The sequence below is a fragment of the Sorex araneus genome, chromosome 4 (assembly GCF_027595985.1).
Source record: "Sorex araneus isolate mSorAra2 chromosome 4, mSorAra2.pri, whole genome shotgun sequence".
NCBI lineage: Eukaryota > Metazoa > Chordata > Mammalia > Eulipotyphla > Soricidae > Sorex > Sorex araneus.
Genome location: NC_073305.1, coordinates 129,416,837 through 129,435,482, shown reverse-complemented (window position 1 = coordinate 129,435,482; position 18,646 = coordinate 129,416,837). Strand labels below are relative to the sequence as shown.

Here is an 18,646-nt window from a genome sequence, read left to right as displayed (position 1 = left end):
CAAAATTATGTGAACATTGTATTCTTTTAAGAAAATCTATTGTGTGTAAATGAGGAAAACAACTTAAAACATACATACTACAGTTCTTAAAATTGGTCTTACGTTAATATAAAAAAATTATATTTTATAATTGTAAAATGACGATTAGAGGCCACCCTAAAAGCCTCAATCCCTCTTGGAGAGCCTGGCAAGCTACCGAGAGTATCCCGCCCAGACGGTAGAGCCTGGGAAGATACCCATGGCATATTCTATATGTCAAAAACAATAACAACAATGGGCCTCATTCCCCTGACCCTGGAAGAGCCTCCAGTATGGCAGTATTAAGAAGGAAGAGCAAGGAGAGGCTGACAAAATCTCAGGGCCAAAGTAGGCTGCCAAAACCAAGAAGGACTAAAATGACTACTTTTAAGGAACGCTGGCATCAGAAGCATCCATCGAGGACCTGATGGTGTAAGCACGAAATATCAAGTACAATATCATTGGATTTTCCGAGACGAGAATGCATCAAAGACATCACGCCATTCTCAACACTGGAGAAGAACTGTTCCTCGGAACATGCGACCATAGAGGTGTCAGTGGTGTTGCTGTCCTTTTCAATACAAACTTGGCCATAAGCATTGATTTATTCGAATGTCTAACAACCCGATTCAGATGCTTAACTTTGGATAGATGTGGCTTGTTGCCAGCAGTTTCTATATTCATCATCTACACACCTACACACCAACATCCAGCTACGGCAAAGAAGAAATTGAGAAGTTCTACATGGAGCTAGAGAAATTCTATAAGGATGACCACACCCTGTACAAGGTCATTGTCGGTGATTTTAATGCCAAGATAGGACCTAGAAGGTCACTCGAAGAAGTCCACATCGGGACCCACAGCCAGAATGGAACAAACTGAGTTCATCATGTTGCCCAAGACCATCCATGGTACTTCGAAGTTCCAGAAGGCCAAATCTAAACATTGGACATGAGAATCTCCCAGTGAAAAGTTCCACAATGAAATTGATGACATCATATTCAATTGATGGTTTTGCCTGACCAATGTCACTGTTCTTCCAAAATTCCAAACAAAATCAGACCACATCTCCTTCATGCAGAATTCTACTTCACGGAGTGTGGAGAAAGGGCTGCAAAGTTTAAGAAGAGAACTCCCAGAATGACCACCAACTGGGAGCTCTTTGGCACTATTGCAGCAATATGGGAAGATGCCATCACTGACAACATCGACAAGGAATATGATGGACTGGTTCAACACCTTCATGATTGTGGGAGGAATGCAGAGTGAGAGAAAGCCACAAAAAGTTGTCTGTCTTTGGGGACTCTTGAGCTCATTCGCCAACGTGATCTAGCATGAGCCTCACGAAATTACAAGCTAACATCTGAGCTTGCAAAGCTGTGCAGAGAAGCGATAAAGGAAGACCTCAAAGAGAGAAGAGCAGCAGTGTTGGCTGATGCAGCAGAAGCTGGGAAAAGTATTCGCAACACCAGCCTGTCCTTCGTCAACTATAAGACAAAGATGATTGTTCTCTGATGATGGATCTATCACATCTTCCAGAAGGGCAATGGAAAAGGTTATCCACGACTTCTACTTGGATCTCTTTCATAGTCACGTCCATCTGCCCACATACCAAATTATGCAGGATGGATATGTTGTTCCGAGAGTTCGCCCTTCTGAAATCTGACAAGCACCTGGCCCAGACAAGGTCAGACCAGAACACCTGAAGAATATGCTGCTAGTACTTGTCAATACACTGACTCAGCTCTTCACACACTACCTGTCTGAATACAAGGTTCCATCTCAATGGAAAACCAGCAGGGCAGTCCTGTTGTACAAAGGGAGACATACACGACATCGGCAACTATCGTCCGATCTGATTGTTGTCCATTGTTTACAAGTTCTTCTCTCGAGTAATCCTGATTGGGATTGGCAGAACACAAGACAAAGAACAACCTCGAAAGCAAGCTGGATTCCAAAAAGGATTCAGCATGATGGAACATATCCACACAATGACCAAACTCACGGAGGTTTATCGAGAGTTCAAGATGCCACTCTGACCAACAGCAGAAGCTTGCTTCATGAGTGGAGAGGAGAAGGCAGATGGAATAGAGAACGGATCACTAAGAAAATGATGTCTGGAGGAATCAGTCGAGATGGCAGATGTATGCCGAAAGTAGATAATGGATCAAATATGATGACCTCTCAGTGTCTGTATTGCAAACCATAACGCCCAAAAGTAGGGAGATAATATGGGGAATATTGTCTGCCTTGGATGATGCAGGTGGGAAAGGGGGGGTTATACCGGGGATATTGGAGGTGGTGAATGTGCACTGGTGGAGGGATGGGTGTTTGTTCATTGTGTGATTGTAACACAAATATGAAAGCTTAGTACTATCTCACGGTGATTCAATTAAAAAAAAAAGATTCCAGGCTGTCAAACATACATTGATTTAAAGAAAGCCTTTTGTTCTGTTGAGAATGAAGCAGTCATCGAAGCCCTGGCCAAACAGGGTGTTAAAACGTGGTACATCAGGATCCTCCATGAGCTGTATTATGGATTCACCACCAGGATCTCACCATTCTACAAAGAAGTAGATCATTGATGTAAAGAGAGGGGATTGGCAGGGCAACACCATTTCACTGACACTCTTCTGTGCTACGTTTGAGAACATCATGAGACGACTGGATTGGGAAAAAATGGGAGTGAAGATAGATGGTCAGAAACTACACAACCTCCACTTCACTTATGACATGATTCTCATAACACCAAATGTCAGCCAAGCGGAACGAATGCTGGCCGATTTTGACCATGAGTGTGGAAAGGTAGGACTGTAGCTGTACCTCATAAAGACAATGTTCATGATAAATGGATTAGTTTCTGATGTTCCATTTCCCCTCAATGGAAAGAACATCTCCACATTTAGCAGTTACGTGTACCTAGGTCAAGAACTCAACATGACAAAGGACACAGCACCTGAATTGCGCAGGAGGAAGAGAGTGTCATGGAACGCCTTCAAGAACGTCAAAGTGGTTAAGAGGACAAAGAACCTCCATTTCTGGGCACATCTTTTCAACTCCACTGTTCTTCCTGCACTAACATATGGCTCAGAGAACTGGGCATTATGAAAACAGGATGAGAATGCTACTCGGGTATCCCAAAGAGGAATCAAAAAAGCTATGCTTGGAATATCATGCTTCACTCAAGTCAGAGAAGGAATCTGGAGTTCCAACCTCCATATGCGATCAAGAATCAGGGACCCTACCTCATTTGCCAAAGCATTGAAAATCAGATGGGCCAGACACATAATGAGATTTAGAGACGATAGCTAGACTAGAGATGTTAGGACCGGATTCCATAGAACGTCAAAAGACCTCGTGGCCACCCGCCTATGAGATGGTCAGACTTCTTTGTCAAGACCTTGAATGAACAGTTTGAGGCTCTTCATGTTCCTGGAAAGAGCAGACGCTATTGGGCTACAGTAGCTTGCGACAGGAACAAATGGAGATGTTAGTGGTCCCCTTGCAAATAAATCAATGAACAAGGGGATGACAAGTGATACAAGTGATATTTTATAAAGTTTATTTTAGTTCATCATGTGACATCTTATGACCAGGCCTGGGTAACTCTGACATGCCAGATAAGATTAATGCCATTATTGGTGTATCTCCAGTTTTTAGCCAACCTCCAGGAATTCTTAGTAAATAACTAGTTACCTCGAATGGAGAATTCTCCAATCTTGCTGTGTTTATGCAAATGAACAAACCAGGTTTGTTAAACCATCTGGCAAAGTTTTAAAATGAAAGTGAAGAGAAAACGATGTTTCTGTAACTGGCTTTTTTAAGAATCATTCTAATTCTACAGAGGTGATTGTATAAATGTATTCTAATCTTGGTTCAAAAGGTACCACCTTTGGGAAATTCAGATAAAACTTGGTATACTGATTGCAGGAAAGCAGCCTTGTGTATAAAGGAACTCATTGTTGTAGATGCTGTCACTAGTGTGACCAGAACATTGGAAGCCAGAGCTTCACTAGGGGGAACCTCAGCTCAAAGTGTAGAATTAATTGTTCTCACCGGAGCCTGCCAGTTGGCCAAAGGATTGAGAGTGAATATCTATACTGATTCTAAATATGCTTTCTTAGTCCTGCATGCATAGGCAGCAATCTGGAAGGAATGAGGATTTTTAAATGCAAAAACATGGGGAGGAAATTTTAAAAATACTGGAAGCTGTGCACACTTTCCACATGCTCAGGCCGAGCTTCATGCATGAGTGAATATATTCCTGGACCACGTGGCCACATCATCATAAAGGGAAATATATACATACATGCTTCTTGGAGAACCCGGCAAGCTACCAAGAGTATCCCGCCCATAGACAAGAGCTTGGCAAGCTCCCCATGGTGTATTCAATATGCCAAATACAGTAATAATAACAGTTTCATTCCCCTCACCCTGAAAAGAGCCTCCAGTCATTGGGAAAGACGAGTAAGGAGAGGCTGCTAAAATCTCAGGGCTGGGATAAATGGAGATGTTACTGGCACCAACTTGAGTAAATTGATGAACAATGGGGTAACAGTGATACAGTGAGGTTTTAGTTCATGAGGCTCTATCAAGCTATCATAGACCCAAATGGCTTTTAAAAAGCACTTGTTTCTTACATTTCTGAAAGCTGTAGCACTGTAGCACTGTCATCCCGTTGTTCATTGATTTGCTTGAACAGGCACCAGTCAGTAATGTCTCCATTGTGAGACTTGTTGTTATTGTTTTTGGCACATTGAATACGATAAGGGGAGCTTGCCAGGCTCTGCCATGTGGGCGGGATACTCTCAGTAGCTTCCCGGGCTCTCTGAGAGAAACGGAGGAATGCTACATTATATGTATATATTTAAAATAATTTATTTTTCCCACCAGATTGCACTACACTATGCCCTCCCACCAAAGTACCTGGTTTCCTTTACCTTTATCTCAAGATCCCCAAAATCATCATTCTATAAATGCTGATGATCTCATTCATTTGCAGAATGCAAGGACACAAAATGGAGGATTAGATTATCTACTCCCAATGGAAACAATCCTAAGACATGGTCAACAGAACTTTTTGATTTTTTCTTTTTTACTTTTCAACTTATTTGCTAAAAACTAAGACACAGGGATGCACAAATTAGCCTATATCTACCCAGAGTGAAGATGGTTGATATCACTGTGTTCAAACCATTCCTCATTGCAGTCTACTCCAAAGTGAATGAAACTTCCAGGGTGTTCTGTGATAATTCAGTCTGGAGGATGGGAGCCTCGGGTGCAACTGGGGAGCACTTTCTGTTGGTTTGCTTAAAAAAGGTAGATTTCCAGTTGGACACAGGTGAATCTTTGCACTACCTTCTTCAGAGGTAGAAACTTGCCTGGAGCTGTTCCCTCCCAAGATAGCAATGTCTACTTCTGGAATGAGCTCTGAATGATCTCTCTGAGGCTCCGCCAGAGGAGATATCATGGTTTTGAAAAATATATTCATGGTTGTTGACATGATTTATTTTTTTATTAAATTACAGATAAGCTCATAAGCGCATAATACTTAGAGACCCTGAGTCTATTATTAATAAAAACCTTTTGGGTCAGCGTCCATATTTTCAGACTCCAAGGAAATTTCTGGAGTTGAAAAGGTCTAGTAATTGCATTACTTTGAACTCTCTCAGATTCTTTTTCTTGTCTTGTAGTTTCCTATTCTCCTGCCTCAACTTCAGTTATGCATTTCTTTTGAACAGTTCCAACAACTCATTAATCAGCTGCCCAGGAACTATCTACTCAATGTTGTCCTCTTCCTTCTGCATTATAGGTGAAGGCCCTCACAATCACAGCACAGTAAATTTTCACAACCACCTCATCCTTGACAAATCCTTTTAAGTCATAGACCTCTTGAGTATCTATTTCTAAATACTGATCATTCACCCTGGGTTGCATTACCCTCAGCCCAAGCAAGGTTCCCAATGGGGTCATAGATGTTGTCATTGCCTCAGTATTGTCTCAGTGTCTTCCCATTATTGTCCTTGTTTGTAGTAATCATTGTATCACTGTCATCACTGTCATCCCTCTGCTCATCGATTTGTTTGAGCAGGCACCAGTAAAGTGTCCATTGTTGAGACTTGTTGTTACTGTTTTTGGCGTATCAAAGAGCCTCAGAAAAGCTAGAAACTGTAAAGTACAAGATTGATACACCTGCAGAGCTAATATCTAATCAGAACTCACTTCCTGCTGCTATGTTCTCCCACTGATATGGAGACTGTGAGTTTTTTTATTTCTTCCTCATTTCATAGAGGTTCCATCTTCATCGTTGTAGATTAGTCCTCAGGATCTACTCTAAGTCTAATTATCTCTCAAGAGACTTATCTACTAATACTTCCACATTGGATGTTAGAGTCTAAACATATTTTGGAGTGCAAGTAAACATTGAGTCAATAGAGATTTTGTTTAACGTAAAAATATTATCTACATTCTAAAGTAGAATAATAAGAAACACTATAGACTGGAGTGGTAGAGAAAATGGTGAGGTGTTAACTGAAGAATTAGAAGGTTCAATTATGCAGAGTCAGTAAATTCTAGATATCTAACATACAGCAAGGTGACTAAAATGTCCTTAACTGTATACATCTCCCAAGTAAATATGTACTACTCTGACATGATAATTAGTAATATTTTATAATATGTACATATATTATAATAACACATGGTTTAAATTAAAACACAATTTATATTTGTAAAGCTCCCTTAGTAAAAATGGGAATAGTTTTATATCAGTTAAAAATTGCCATAAATTCAGATAAGTTAAATTTTTTGTTTTAGACCAACTTCTAAAACTACAAAGTTTAAAGCAATAAAGATATCTAAGCTGAATTTCTTTGTACTTCTCCTCAGCCATTATTTACAATACATAATATATCAATCTGAAAGGCAACATATAAAATGGACATATGAGGTTACTATAATTAAGCATTGCTTACAAAATAAAATATCTAACATGTAAAAGCAAATCTAATTTCAGGAGGAAAAAAAGTATCTCTATTTTTCCTTCAGCCTTGTCTTCAAAAATTTTAAGAAGAAACTTTGAGGCAATTTATTTGAATCAACAATAATCTCTAATGAAAAATATCTAAATATAATTAACCCATTTTGTAGAGTAGAAAGCTAGCATATTCATAATATTTTATACTTATGCATATATAGTTACTCTTTCAGCTACCTTAAACAATTGTGAGAGAATTGTAAAGGAGATACCTTATTAAGCTCAGCTCATTTTATATTTTTACCTCATTCATTTAACATTTTGTACATATTTTATTAGTTAGTATCCTATCTCTTTTCCTATTGCCTCATGAGATCTATGATTTTAATATAATTTATTAGAGGTTAGAACTATTTCCAGATTGTGGCTATTGTAAACAGTGCTGCAATGAACATAGAAATGCAGATGCCATCTCTACTATACCTTTTTGCCTCTCCGGGATATATACCCAGGAGTGGTATTGTTGGGTCAAATGGAAGCTCAATTTCTAACTTTTTGAGAATCGTCTATATTGTTTTCCAAAAGGGCTGAACCAGTCGGCATTCCCACCAGCAGTGAAGGAGAATCCCTTTCTCCCCACATCCACACCAACACTGGTTGCTTTTGTTTTTTGGGATGTGGGCCAGTCTCTGGTGTGAGATGATATCTCATTGTTGTTTTGATCGGCATCGCCCTGATGATTAGTGATGTTGAACATTTTCTCATGTGCCTCTGAGCCATTTGGATTTCTTCTTTGGGGAAGTTTCTGTTCATTTCATAACCCCATTTTTTGATCGGGTTGTCAGTTTTCTTCTTGTGGAGTTCACCCAGTGCATTGTATAACCTTGATATCAACCCTTTATCGGATGGGTACTGCATAAATATCCTTTCCCATTCTGTAGATTTTCTTTGTACTTTGGTCACTGTTTCTCTTGAGGTGCAGAAGCTTCTTAGTTTGAGATAGTCCCATTTATTTATCTCTGATTTTACTTGCTTGGCCAGTGGCATGTCATCTTTGAAGATACCACTGGCTTTAATGTCACAGAGGGTGTTGCCAACCTTGTCTTCAATGTACGTTAGGGATTCTGGTCTGATGTTGGGGTCTTTAATCCATTTTGATCTGACTTTTGTACATGGTGATAGGTGGAGGTCTAAGCCCATTTTTTTGCATGTAGCGTCCAGTTTTGCCAACACAATTTGTTAAACATGCTTTCCTTGCTCCACTTCACATTTCTTGCTCCCTTATCAAAGATTAGATGATCATATATTTGGGGGGATGTGTCAGAGTATTCAACCCTATTCCATTGGTCTGCTGCTCTGCCTTTGTTCCAGTACCATGCTGTTTTAATGACTACTGCTTTGTTTGAAGTTGGGGAGGTTGATTCTTCCCATTTTCTTTTTCCCAAGAATTGCTTTAGCTATTTGTGGGGGCATATTGTTCCATATAAATTTCAGGAGCGCTTGCTCCATTTCTTTGAAGAATGACAAGGGTATTCCTATAGGGATCGCATTGAATTTGTACAATGCTTTGGGGAGAATTGCCATTTTGACAATATTATTTCTTCTAATCATGAGCAGAGGATATCTTTCCATTTTCTCGTGTCCTCTTTTATTTCCTGAAGTAGCATTTTGTAGTTTTCATTATACAATTCCTTTACCTCCTTAGTTAAGCTGATTCTGAGGTACTTGATTTTTTGAGGCACAATTGTGAATGGGATTGCTTTTATCATGTCACTTAGAGGTTAGAACTATTTCTAAATTTTCAACTATTAGGACATAATTGACTAATGAGAAACTTGATTTATCAGTATGTACTTTTATTTTTATTTTTTTTCAAAGGAAACGTTTTAATGCAATGTAAATCACATAACTTAACAATAGTACATGTTTGTATGCGGGGATAGAAACAGAACTCGTATTATTATCATTTTAAAAGACTGAAAGATTTGTTACCAGAATTTCCTGTCTGAAACCTACCTATTTATTTCTTTCAGAAAATCTGTTATTTCACAAGAATTCTTTTTTTTCCCTTTCCTTCTGTTTTATTTTATTTAATTTTATCATATTGAATCACCATGAAAAAAAATACAAAGCTTTCAGGTATAAGTCTCAGTCATATAATGATTGAAACCCCATCCCTTCACCTGTGCACATGTTCCACCACCAAGGACCACGACATACTCCCCTCCCACCCAGCCCCCACCTAAGTAGCTAATGATCTTTATTTTATTCTCTATACTTTGAATACATTTAATATTTCAATAGATAACTCACAATTATTGTTTGGAATTTTCCCCCAACAATCAGGCCTGCTGAAAAGGCATCATTTAATAATTTCTTTTAATTGCTTAGAATGAAGATTCTATGAGCTTTTGGATTTCTGATGTTTTAGTACAGCTCACAGTCTAGATGCATTTCTGTAAGAAGCCACTCTGGGTGCCAAAATGGGTCAGAAGACCTCTTGGATCATAGTCTTTAGGAGCAGAGGGTCTGTTTCTCGAGCAGCAGCTCTGGATCTTATCTGGGCTGAGGGTGTGCCGATACCACCCCCTTTTCATGATCACCTACTGAGCCACAACATTGCAAAGGTCCTACCTCTGGGTGGAAGTCTTACGGGGTGGCTCTCGCCAGATGTATGATGTTGCCGCTGCTATTTTTTGAGCAGAAAAACAGGGTGGAGAGGGAAAATCTCTCCCCGGGCGGCACATAGTCGTAGTACAGCTCACAGTCTAGATGCATTTCTGTAAGAAGCCACTCTGGGTGCCAAAATGGATTAGAAGAACTCTTGGATCATAGTCTTTAGGAGCAGAGGGTCTGTTTCCCGAGCAGCAGCTCTGGATCTTATCTGGGCCAAGGGTGTGAGTATGTATTATTAGAAAAATAGAAGGAAATATTTTAAGTAGAAATTCTTAAAAAGATTATTTTAACAAACTTTAGGAGGAAATGACATTAATTCATATATTGTGATCTATGATACTCTGTGAAAAGCAAATGATGTTTTGCAGCCAAGTAGATGAAGCAAAAATGACAAATTAATTAATAACTATATTTACATGTTTACATTAAAAAAACTTTCTCTAAAGGGTCTATTATTCAGTAAGTTTTGGACGGGAAGATAAGAAGGTGATTTGGAGGAAATATTCAAAGTTTGTGCGTGGTTATAATCAACTGCAAACACATTAGGACATATATACACTCTTTTCTAATAGAAAATGGTAAGGTAGAAAATTAATTTGAAAGAAAAAATAGTAAAGAATATTGTTTTGAAAGTCAATCAGAATTTGAGCTAATTATTGATCCTCATGTAATAGTTGGGTGTGACTAAAATATGTCTTTAAACTTCTTAGTCTACCTCTCTAATATACAAATTAGAAAGAGTTAGAGCTCTTCAATATACTCAGACCTGTTCTATGTATATTGTCATATTTTTTGTTGTTAAGAAATGAGTTTTTGCTTATTCCTTATAGTTTCTTTGGAAGCAACACTTTCCTAAGAAGAGTTACTCTATAATAGTTGAGTATGTTTTTAAGATACCTAGAGAAAATAATTTAGCATAAAGCTGATTTAATTAGTGGAACTAGCGATATTTTTAATCTTCTACAATATCTAGGTAGTAGAACATAGGTAGATGTTCTGTTTACATAGTAGCAGAGCAATGACCATTCAGGAAAAAGATTAAGTCAATATATATATATATATAATTTCTATAATTTGCTATGTAATATAGCCTACATTTTATATATTCCCTCTATATGTCATATTATGACATGCTGTGTTTGTTATTATATATGGCATATTTCATATATATTTGAAGAAACTGAGTAAGCAAGCCAAAAATATCTCCCCAGTATAATGTAAAATCTGGCCTAGTAGTAACAAGAAATGTTAAAACAGTTTAAAACTGAATATAGAAATTATTAGTGATGAATAAATCTCAGTTTGGGGGTTTCCTAAAATAAATTATAAGTCATTTTATATCAGTAATGATATCATAATGATAATGTTTATAGAAGTTTTCTTTATATAGGACCTGAGAAATCTGGTTTAAATTCTACCCAGGTGGCTAAGATTTTTCATTTATCCTCTTTATCAGTTTTGATTGCTTCTATTCAGACTGTACCCAGCAGAGCTCTGGGCTTACTCCTGTCTCTGTGCTCACGGATGATTCTAGGCAGTGCTTGGAGAAGATACACTGTTCAGAGGATTGAACCAAGTTGGGCATATGCAAGGTAAACAGCTAAGTCCTTTACAATCTCTCCCACCCTGCATTTCTAGGCCTTAATATTATGAAGTCTTTGTAATTAACAAAGTCAATGAGTCTCAATTGTTCTTTAAATCAAGAATAAACATTTATATTTCATTTATTTTTTTCAAATATTTGAATAATAATGACATTTTGTGATTTTTTTTTAAATGTAGTTCCTGTTTCTATTTACGGCTTGTTTGGGATGCCAAGAATAATTCTCCCATTATAATGGGAAGATTCAATTGGTAAATTCATGACATTTCTTGTGTTTTCTTTTTTGGTTTTTGGACCATACCCAGCAATCTTCAGGAATTACTCCTCGATCTGCAATTAGGAATTATTTCTGGAAACTCCCCTGGGACCTTCTGGGATGCAGAGATTTAAAACTGATTGGGCCACATGCAAGGCACATGCCCTACCCCCTGTACTATCTCTTTAGCCTCTTCATGGTATTCCATATTTTTACCTAAATATTGAATCAAAAGGCAACTGGCCAAAACTCAATGACAGACAAATGCCTGCAGGAAGTAATTAGACATGGTGAACACTTGATTTGTTATGGAAATTTAATTAACAACAAAATTTCCTTAAATCCCAGAAAAACCTCACAAAGATAGAAGAGAGATCAAACAATTTTTATTATTGAATATGCTTTAAGGCAGAAAAAAATGTGAAAATGGGCAGTAGAGTATGAAATTACAGGAAAGATAGAAATCTCATGATTTTATAAAGTCAAGCAAAGACAGTGTGAACTCAGTTCTCTATTCCTCAACTAAAGTGGCATTGAAGCTCACACTTCTCTTCCCTCAGGAACATATATGGAAGAAACAAAATGTTAATTAGAACATTGTATTTAGAACAAAAACTATTGAACACTTTAATTAAGTTTGACATAACTAGAGTTAATAAACTAACAGAAGTAAGTTCTACTTGGAAGCTAATAGGTACCCAATAATATTAGATTAAATATTAGAAAAGTATATGTTCTCTATTATGTTTTGGAACTTTCAATAAAATGTGTAAAAGAGGAAATCCTAGGATTTATTTAATAAACAAAGTTTTTTTGCCTCTGTATTTAGTTTCACAATCGACAGAATGTGGAAATAACCTTTGTGTCCAAAATCAGACAACTGGTTAAAGAAAGGGGTTAATCTACACAATGGAATACTATACAGCTGATAGGAAAAATGAAGTTATGAAATTTGCTTATAAGTTGATGGACATGGAGAGTATCGTGCTAAGTGAAATGGGTCAGAAAGAAAGTGACAGACATAGAATGACTGTGCTCATTTGTGGAATACAAAATAGTATGAGACTAACACCCAAGCATAGTAGAGACAAGAGTCAGGAGGATTGGTCCATGGTTGGGAGCCTGTAAAAGTTCTGGGGGTGAAGGCTGTATCAAGTTCTGGGGGTGAAGGCAGTTAGGACATAGAAGGGGACACTAAGTCAATGATGGTTGGAGGAATCATTTAGAATGGGACATGTGTGCTGAAAGTAGACAAAGGACCACCATGATGACCTCTCAGTATCTGTATGGCAAACAATGGTGTCCAAAGTAGAGAAAGAAGGAAACTGCCTGGACTAGATTAGCTCTTTCTGTTACATAGAAAGCAATGTATTTAGCATTTTGAAAACCTCATTGTACTATTCAGTACCAGCCCGGGTCAGGGCTCCTGCCTGGAGTAGCGTTTTTGCCCAGTTCCCAGGAAAGCCGGTTTTCATCCTTGGTCTTCAGGGGACTGGAACTGAGGGACACCATGCCCCATCCAAAGCTGAATCATTCTGTGTACTCTCTGCTACCCCATTCAGGTACCAGCCCAGGTCGGGGCTCCTGCCACGTTAGTGTTATTCTCTCCCCTCCATATCCCACAAGAATCAGACATTACCCTCTTAGCTGGAACTTTCACCAGGTTAGCTTAAACAACAGAAACACATTATCTAATATCTCATTAAGCGTACCTAAATTAATATTGCATCATAAACAGAATAGTATCAGTGACTATTAACAGGTGAGCTACATAGGTCACAATGGTAAAGCAATGCAGATCCCCACCAAGCTTACTTGTTGAAGAGGCTAGCCTATACGATCAAAACAGCAAGGAAGTGCTATACAACCTCTCTGACAAGGAATTTAGAAAGGAGCTACTGAGGATATTTAGGGAGCTAAACAAAACAATGAAAAGCAATACCAATAAAATACAAGAAGATTTGAAGGTACAGATGTGGAAAGTATAAACGAAAATGTCAGATGTGAAAAACCTGGTAGGTGAATTAAAAAACTCATTGGACGGCTTCAGCAGCAGAGTAACAGCTGCTGAGGACAGAATTAGTGAGCTCAAAGATGATGTCCGAGACTCTCTAGAAAACAACAGAAAATGGAAAAGAGATTGACAATCCAGGAACAGATGGCAAGAGAAGATCGTGATGAAGCCAGGAGGAGTAATATAAGAATTATTGGAGTCCCAGAAGGACAGGAAGAAAATCCTAATGAAGAAAAAACTGTCAAAGACATCATTGCTAAGAGGTTCCCAGAGCCGAAGAAAATATGTGACCACATTCAGGAGGCCCGAAGGGTACCAGCTAGATGAAATCCAAATAAAAATACCCCAAGACACATCCTGATCAAAATGACCAAAACCTTAGATAGAGACAAAATCCTGAAAGCAACAAGAGCAAAGAAAGAAATTGCCTATAAAGGAGCATCCTTAAGATTCACAGCTGACTTGTCTGATGAAACCCTCATGGCCTGAAAACAGTGGTGGGATATACTGAAAAAACTCAATGAAATAAATGCCTCACCAAAAATACTTTACCCAGCTAGACTCTCATTCATAACAGCAGGAACAACACAGTTTCACAAATAAACAACAGCTCAGAAACTTCATAGACTCAAAACCATGGCTACAAGAACAACTGAATGGGCTACTTTAGGACAAGACAGGACCCTCAAATGCACCAAACTTCAGCAGAAAAATGGGACAAAACCCAATAACAATAATCTCTCTCAACATCAATGGGTTAAACGCACCAATTAAAAGACACAGTGTGGCAGGATGGATTAGAAAATTGAACCCAACAATCTGCTGCCTGCAACAAACACATCTCAACAGAGCAAACACAGATTCAAGGTCAAAGGATGGAAAACAATCCTACAGGCGAACAACTCCCATAAAAAAGCTGGTCTAGCCATCTTAGTATCAGACCACATTGATTTCAGACTGAAGAAGCTCACAAGAGACAGTGAAGGTCATTTCTTATTGAGAAAGGGATCTGTACAAAAGGAAGAACTAACAATACTAAATATATGTGCACCTAATGATGGACCAGCAAAGTATTTAAAACAACCACTCATAGACTTGAAGAAAGATATCAATAGCAACACAATACTAGTGGGAGACTTCAAGACCGCTTTATCACCTCTTGATAGATCAAACAGACTCAAGCATAGGAAGGACATACAGCATCTGAGGGAAGAAATGGAAGAAAGGGATTTAATAGATATATACAGGACACTTCATACTCAAAAAGCTGAATATACATTCTTCTAAAGTGTGAATGGAACATTCACCAAGATAGACCACATGCTGAGCCACAAACATACCTCCATAAAATTAAGAAGATAGAGATTGCTTCAACAATCTTCTCAGACCACAATGTGCTGAAATTAGAAATAAATCACACACACAAACAGAAAGTGAAATCAAATGCCTGGAAATTAAACAGCTCACTATTGGACAATGAGTGGCTTAGAAAGGAAATCAAAGAGGAAATCAAAAGATTCCTGGAAACGAAGGACAATAAGGACACAAGTTACCAAAATTTATGGGACACAGAAAAAGCTGTTTTAAGAGGAAAGTTCATAGATTACAAGCATTCCTCAGGAAGGAAGAACGAGCCCACATAAGTAACCTAACCTCAAGCTTAAAATCTTGGAGAATGACCAACAAATGGAGCCAAATCCGAACAGGAGGAAGGAAATAATAAAACTTAGAGCAGAAATTAATGAGATGGAAACAAAAAACCAATTCAAAAGATCAGTGAAACCAAGATCAGTGAAACCAAGAGCTGGTTCTTTGAGAAAATAAACAAGATTGATATAACTCTAGCAAGACTCACAAAAAAGAGAGAGAGAAAACACTAATAAACCGAATTATAAATGAAAAGAGGGACATTACAACAGAAATTACAGAAATTCAAAGGATCCTCAGAAATTACTTTGAGAATCCTATGCCACAAGACATGAAAACCTCAAGGAAGTGGATAAATTCCTAGACTCTTATAGCCTCCCAAGGCTGAATCAAGAAGACCTGAGATACCTGAACAGACCTATCAGCACCAAGAAAATTGAAACAGTAATAAAAAGTCTACCCAAGCACAGAAGTCCTGGCCCAGATAGATTTACTAGTGAATTCTTCCAAACCTTTAAAGAGGACTTACTTCCAATCCTCCTTAAGCTTTTCCAGAAAATTGTAGCATCAAAAACACTTCCAAACAGTTTCTATGAAGTGAATATCACTCTGATACCAAACACAGACAAAGATTCCACAAAGAAAGAGAATTACAGACCAATATCCCTGATGAACAAAACACAAAGTTTCTCAACAAAATATTAGCAAATAGAATCCAACGACTCATCAAAAAGATCATACACCATGAACAAGTAGTATTCATCCCAGGGATGCAAGGATGTTTTAATATTTGCAAGTCAATCAACATAATTCATTCATACTAATGAAAGAAATAATAAAAACCATATGATCATATCAATAGATGCAGAGAAAGCATTTGACAAGATTCAGCACCCATTTATGATGAAAACTCTCAGCAGAATGGGCATCAAAGGAACTTTCCTCAATATAGTCAAATCCATCTACCTAAAGCCCACAGCAAGTATCATTCTCAATGGGGAAAGACTGAAAGCCTTCCCTCTAAGATCAGGCACAAGGCAAGGTCGCCCATTTTCGCCACTCCTATTCAATATAGTACTGGAAGTCCTGACCATAGCAGTTAGACAAGAAAAATATATCAAGGGCATACAGATAGAAAAGGAAGAGGTCACGTTATGACTATTTGCAGATGGTATGATACTATACTTAGAAAACCATAGAGACTCTACAGAAAAGCTCCTAGAAACAATAAGTCGATATAGTAAAGTAGCAGGTTACAAAACCAGCACCCAAAAGTCCATGGCTTTCTTATATACAAATAATTAAAGAGAAGAAAGAGACATTAAAAAAAATCTCGTTCACAATAACACCTCAGAAAATCAAGTACCTTGTAATCAGCTTAGCCAAAGAGGTGAAGGACCTATACAAGAAAAATTACAAAACACTACTTCAAGAAATAAAAAAGGACACTAGGAAATGGTGACACATCCCCTGCTTATGGATAGGGAAAATTGACATCATTGAATGGCAATACTGCCCAAGGCACTATATAAATTGAATGCAGTCCCTATCAGGATACCCATGACATTTTTTAAAGAAATAGACAAAACACTCCTGAAATTTATATGGAACAATAAACTCCCACGAATAGCTAAAGCAATCATTGGAAAAAAGAAGATGGGTGGCATCACATTCCCCAACTTCAAACTCTACTACAAAGCAGTAGTTATTAAAACACCATGGTATGGATAAAAACAGACCTTCAGACGAATGGAACAGAGTGAATATCCTGTCACAGACCCCCAAATATATGGCCACTTAATCTTTGACAAAGGAACAAGAAATGCCAAGTGGAACAAGGAAAGCCTCTTCAACAAGTGGTGCTGGGAAAATTGGATAGCTACCTGCAAAAAAAAAAAAATAAACTCTGACCTCTATCTAATGCCAGGAACAAAAGTCAGATCTAAGTGGATTAAAGACCTCAATATCAGACATGAATCTCTAAGTTTCATAGAAGAAAATGTAAACAGAACTCTTCATGACATTGAAGCTAAAAGCATCTTTAAAGACAAAACAGCATTGAGCATGCAAGTGGAAGCAAGCATAAACAAATGGGACTACATCAAACTAAGAAGCTTCTGTACTTCAAAAGAAACATTGACCAAACTACAGAAAGAGCCCACAGAATGGGAAAGAATATTTACCCAATACCCATCTGATAAGGGATTAATAGCCAGGATATACAAGACACTTGTAGAATTGTATAAGAAATAAACCTCCAACCCCATCAAAAAATGGGGAGAAGAAATGAACAGAAGATTCCTCAAGAAAGAAATACGAATGGCCCAAAGGCACATGAAAAAATGCTACACATCGCTAGTCATCAGGGAGATGCAAATCAAAACAACAATGATATATCATCTCACACCACAGAGACTGGCATATATTCAAAAGAACAAAAGCAACCAGTGCTGGTGTGGATGTGGGGGAAAGGGAACGCTCCTTCACTGTCATTGGGAATGCTGACTGGTCCAGCCTTTCTGGAAAACAATATGAACAGTCCTTCAAAAACTAGAAGTTGAGCTTCCATATGACCCCACAATACCACTTCTGGGAATATATCCCAAGGTTGCAAAAGAGTACAGTAGAAATGACATATGTACCTATATATTCATTGCAGCACTGTTCACAATAGCCAAAATCTGGAAACAACTGAGTGCCCTATAACAGATGACTGGGATGAACGGAGAGCCGCGGCATGAGAAGCAGACCCTCCGCGCCTATTGACTGTGATCCTGAGGTCTCCTAACCCATTTTGGCACCAGAGCGGATGCTTGAGCCATGCATTTTGACTGTGAACTGAGTTACAACCTCGTGCAGCCCGGGGAGGGATTTTTTTCCCTCTCCACCCCATTTTTCTGAGCGAAAATGGCGGCAGCGGCAGCAGCCACACGGTGAGAGCCACCCTCTAAGACCCCTCCACCAGGAGGTAGGACTCTCTTTAGTGACGTAGCCTGTAGGTGGTCCTGGGAGGGGGGGCGTTCCCGGTGCGCCTTCCGCCCAGAGATGAACCGAGAGCCGCGGCACGAGAAGCAGACCCTCCGCGCCTATTGACTGTGATCCTGAGGTCTCCTAACCCATTTTGGCACCAGAGCGGATTCTTGCAGCCATCCATTTTGACTGTGAACTGAGCTAAAATATTAGAAACCAAAAACTTAAAGTCTTCACTCTTAGCAATCAAGAGAAATTATTTAGATGATGCCTATTCAGCAGGCCTGATTGTTGGGGAAAATTTCCAATCAATAATAGTGAGTTCTGTGTGGAAATATGAAATGTACTCAATATATAGAGAGAATAATGGGAATATCATTAGCTACTTAGATGGGGGGTGGGGTGGGAGGGGGGTGTATTGGGGTTCTTGGTGGTGGAACGGGTGCACTGGTGAAGGGATGGTGGTTTAATCAGTATTTGACTGTG

The 18,646-nt window shown here is 38.5% G+C and overlaps 2 pseudogenes; both read left to right on the top strand.

The window, feature by feature from the left end:
• The first annotated feature begins 762 nt into the window (after positions 1-762).
• On the top strand, positions 763-4,156 carry LOC129404362 (uncharacterized; annotated as a pseudogene).
• A 1,031-nt stretch (positions 4,157-5,187) lies between these two features.
• The window catches only part of LOC129404361 (uncharacterized), a 28,505-nt pseudogene continuing 15,046 nt past the window's right edge, over positions 5,188-18,646 (top strand).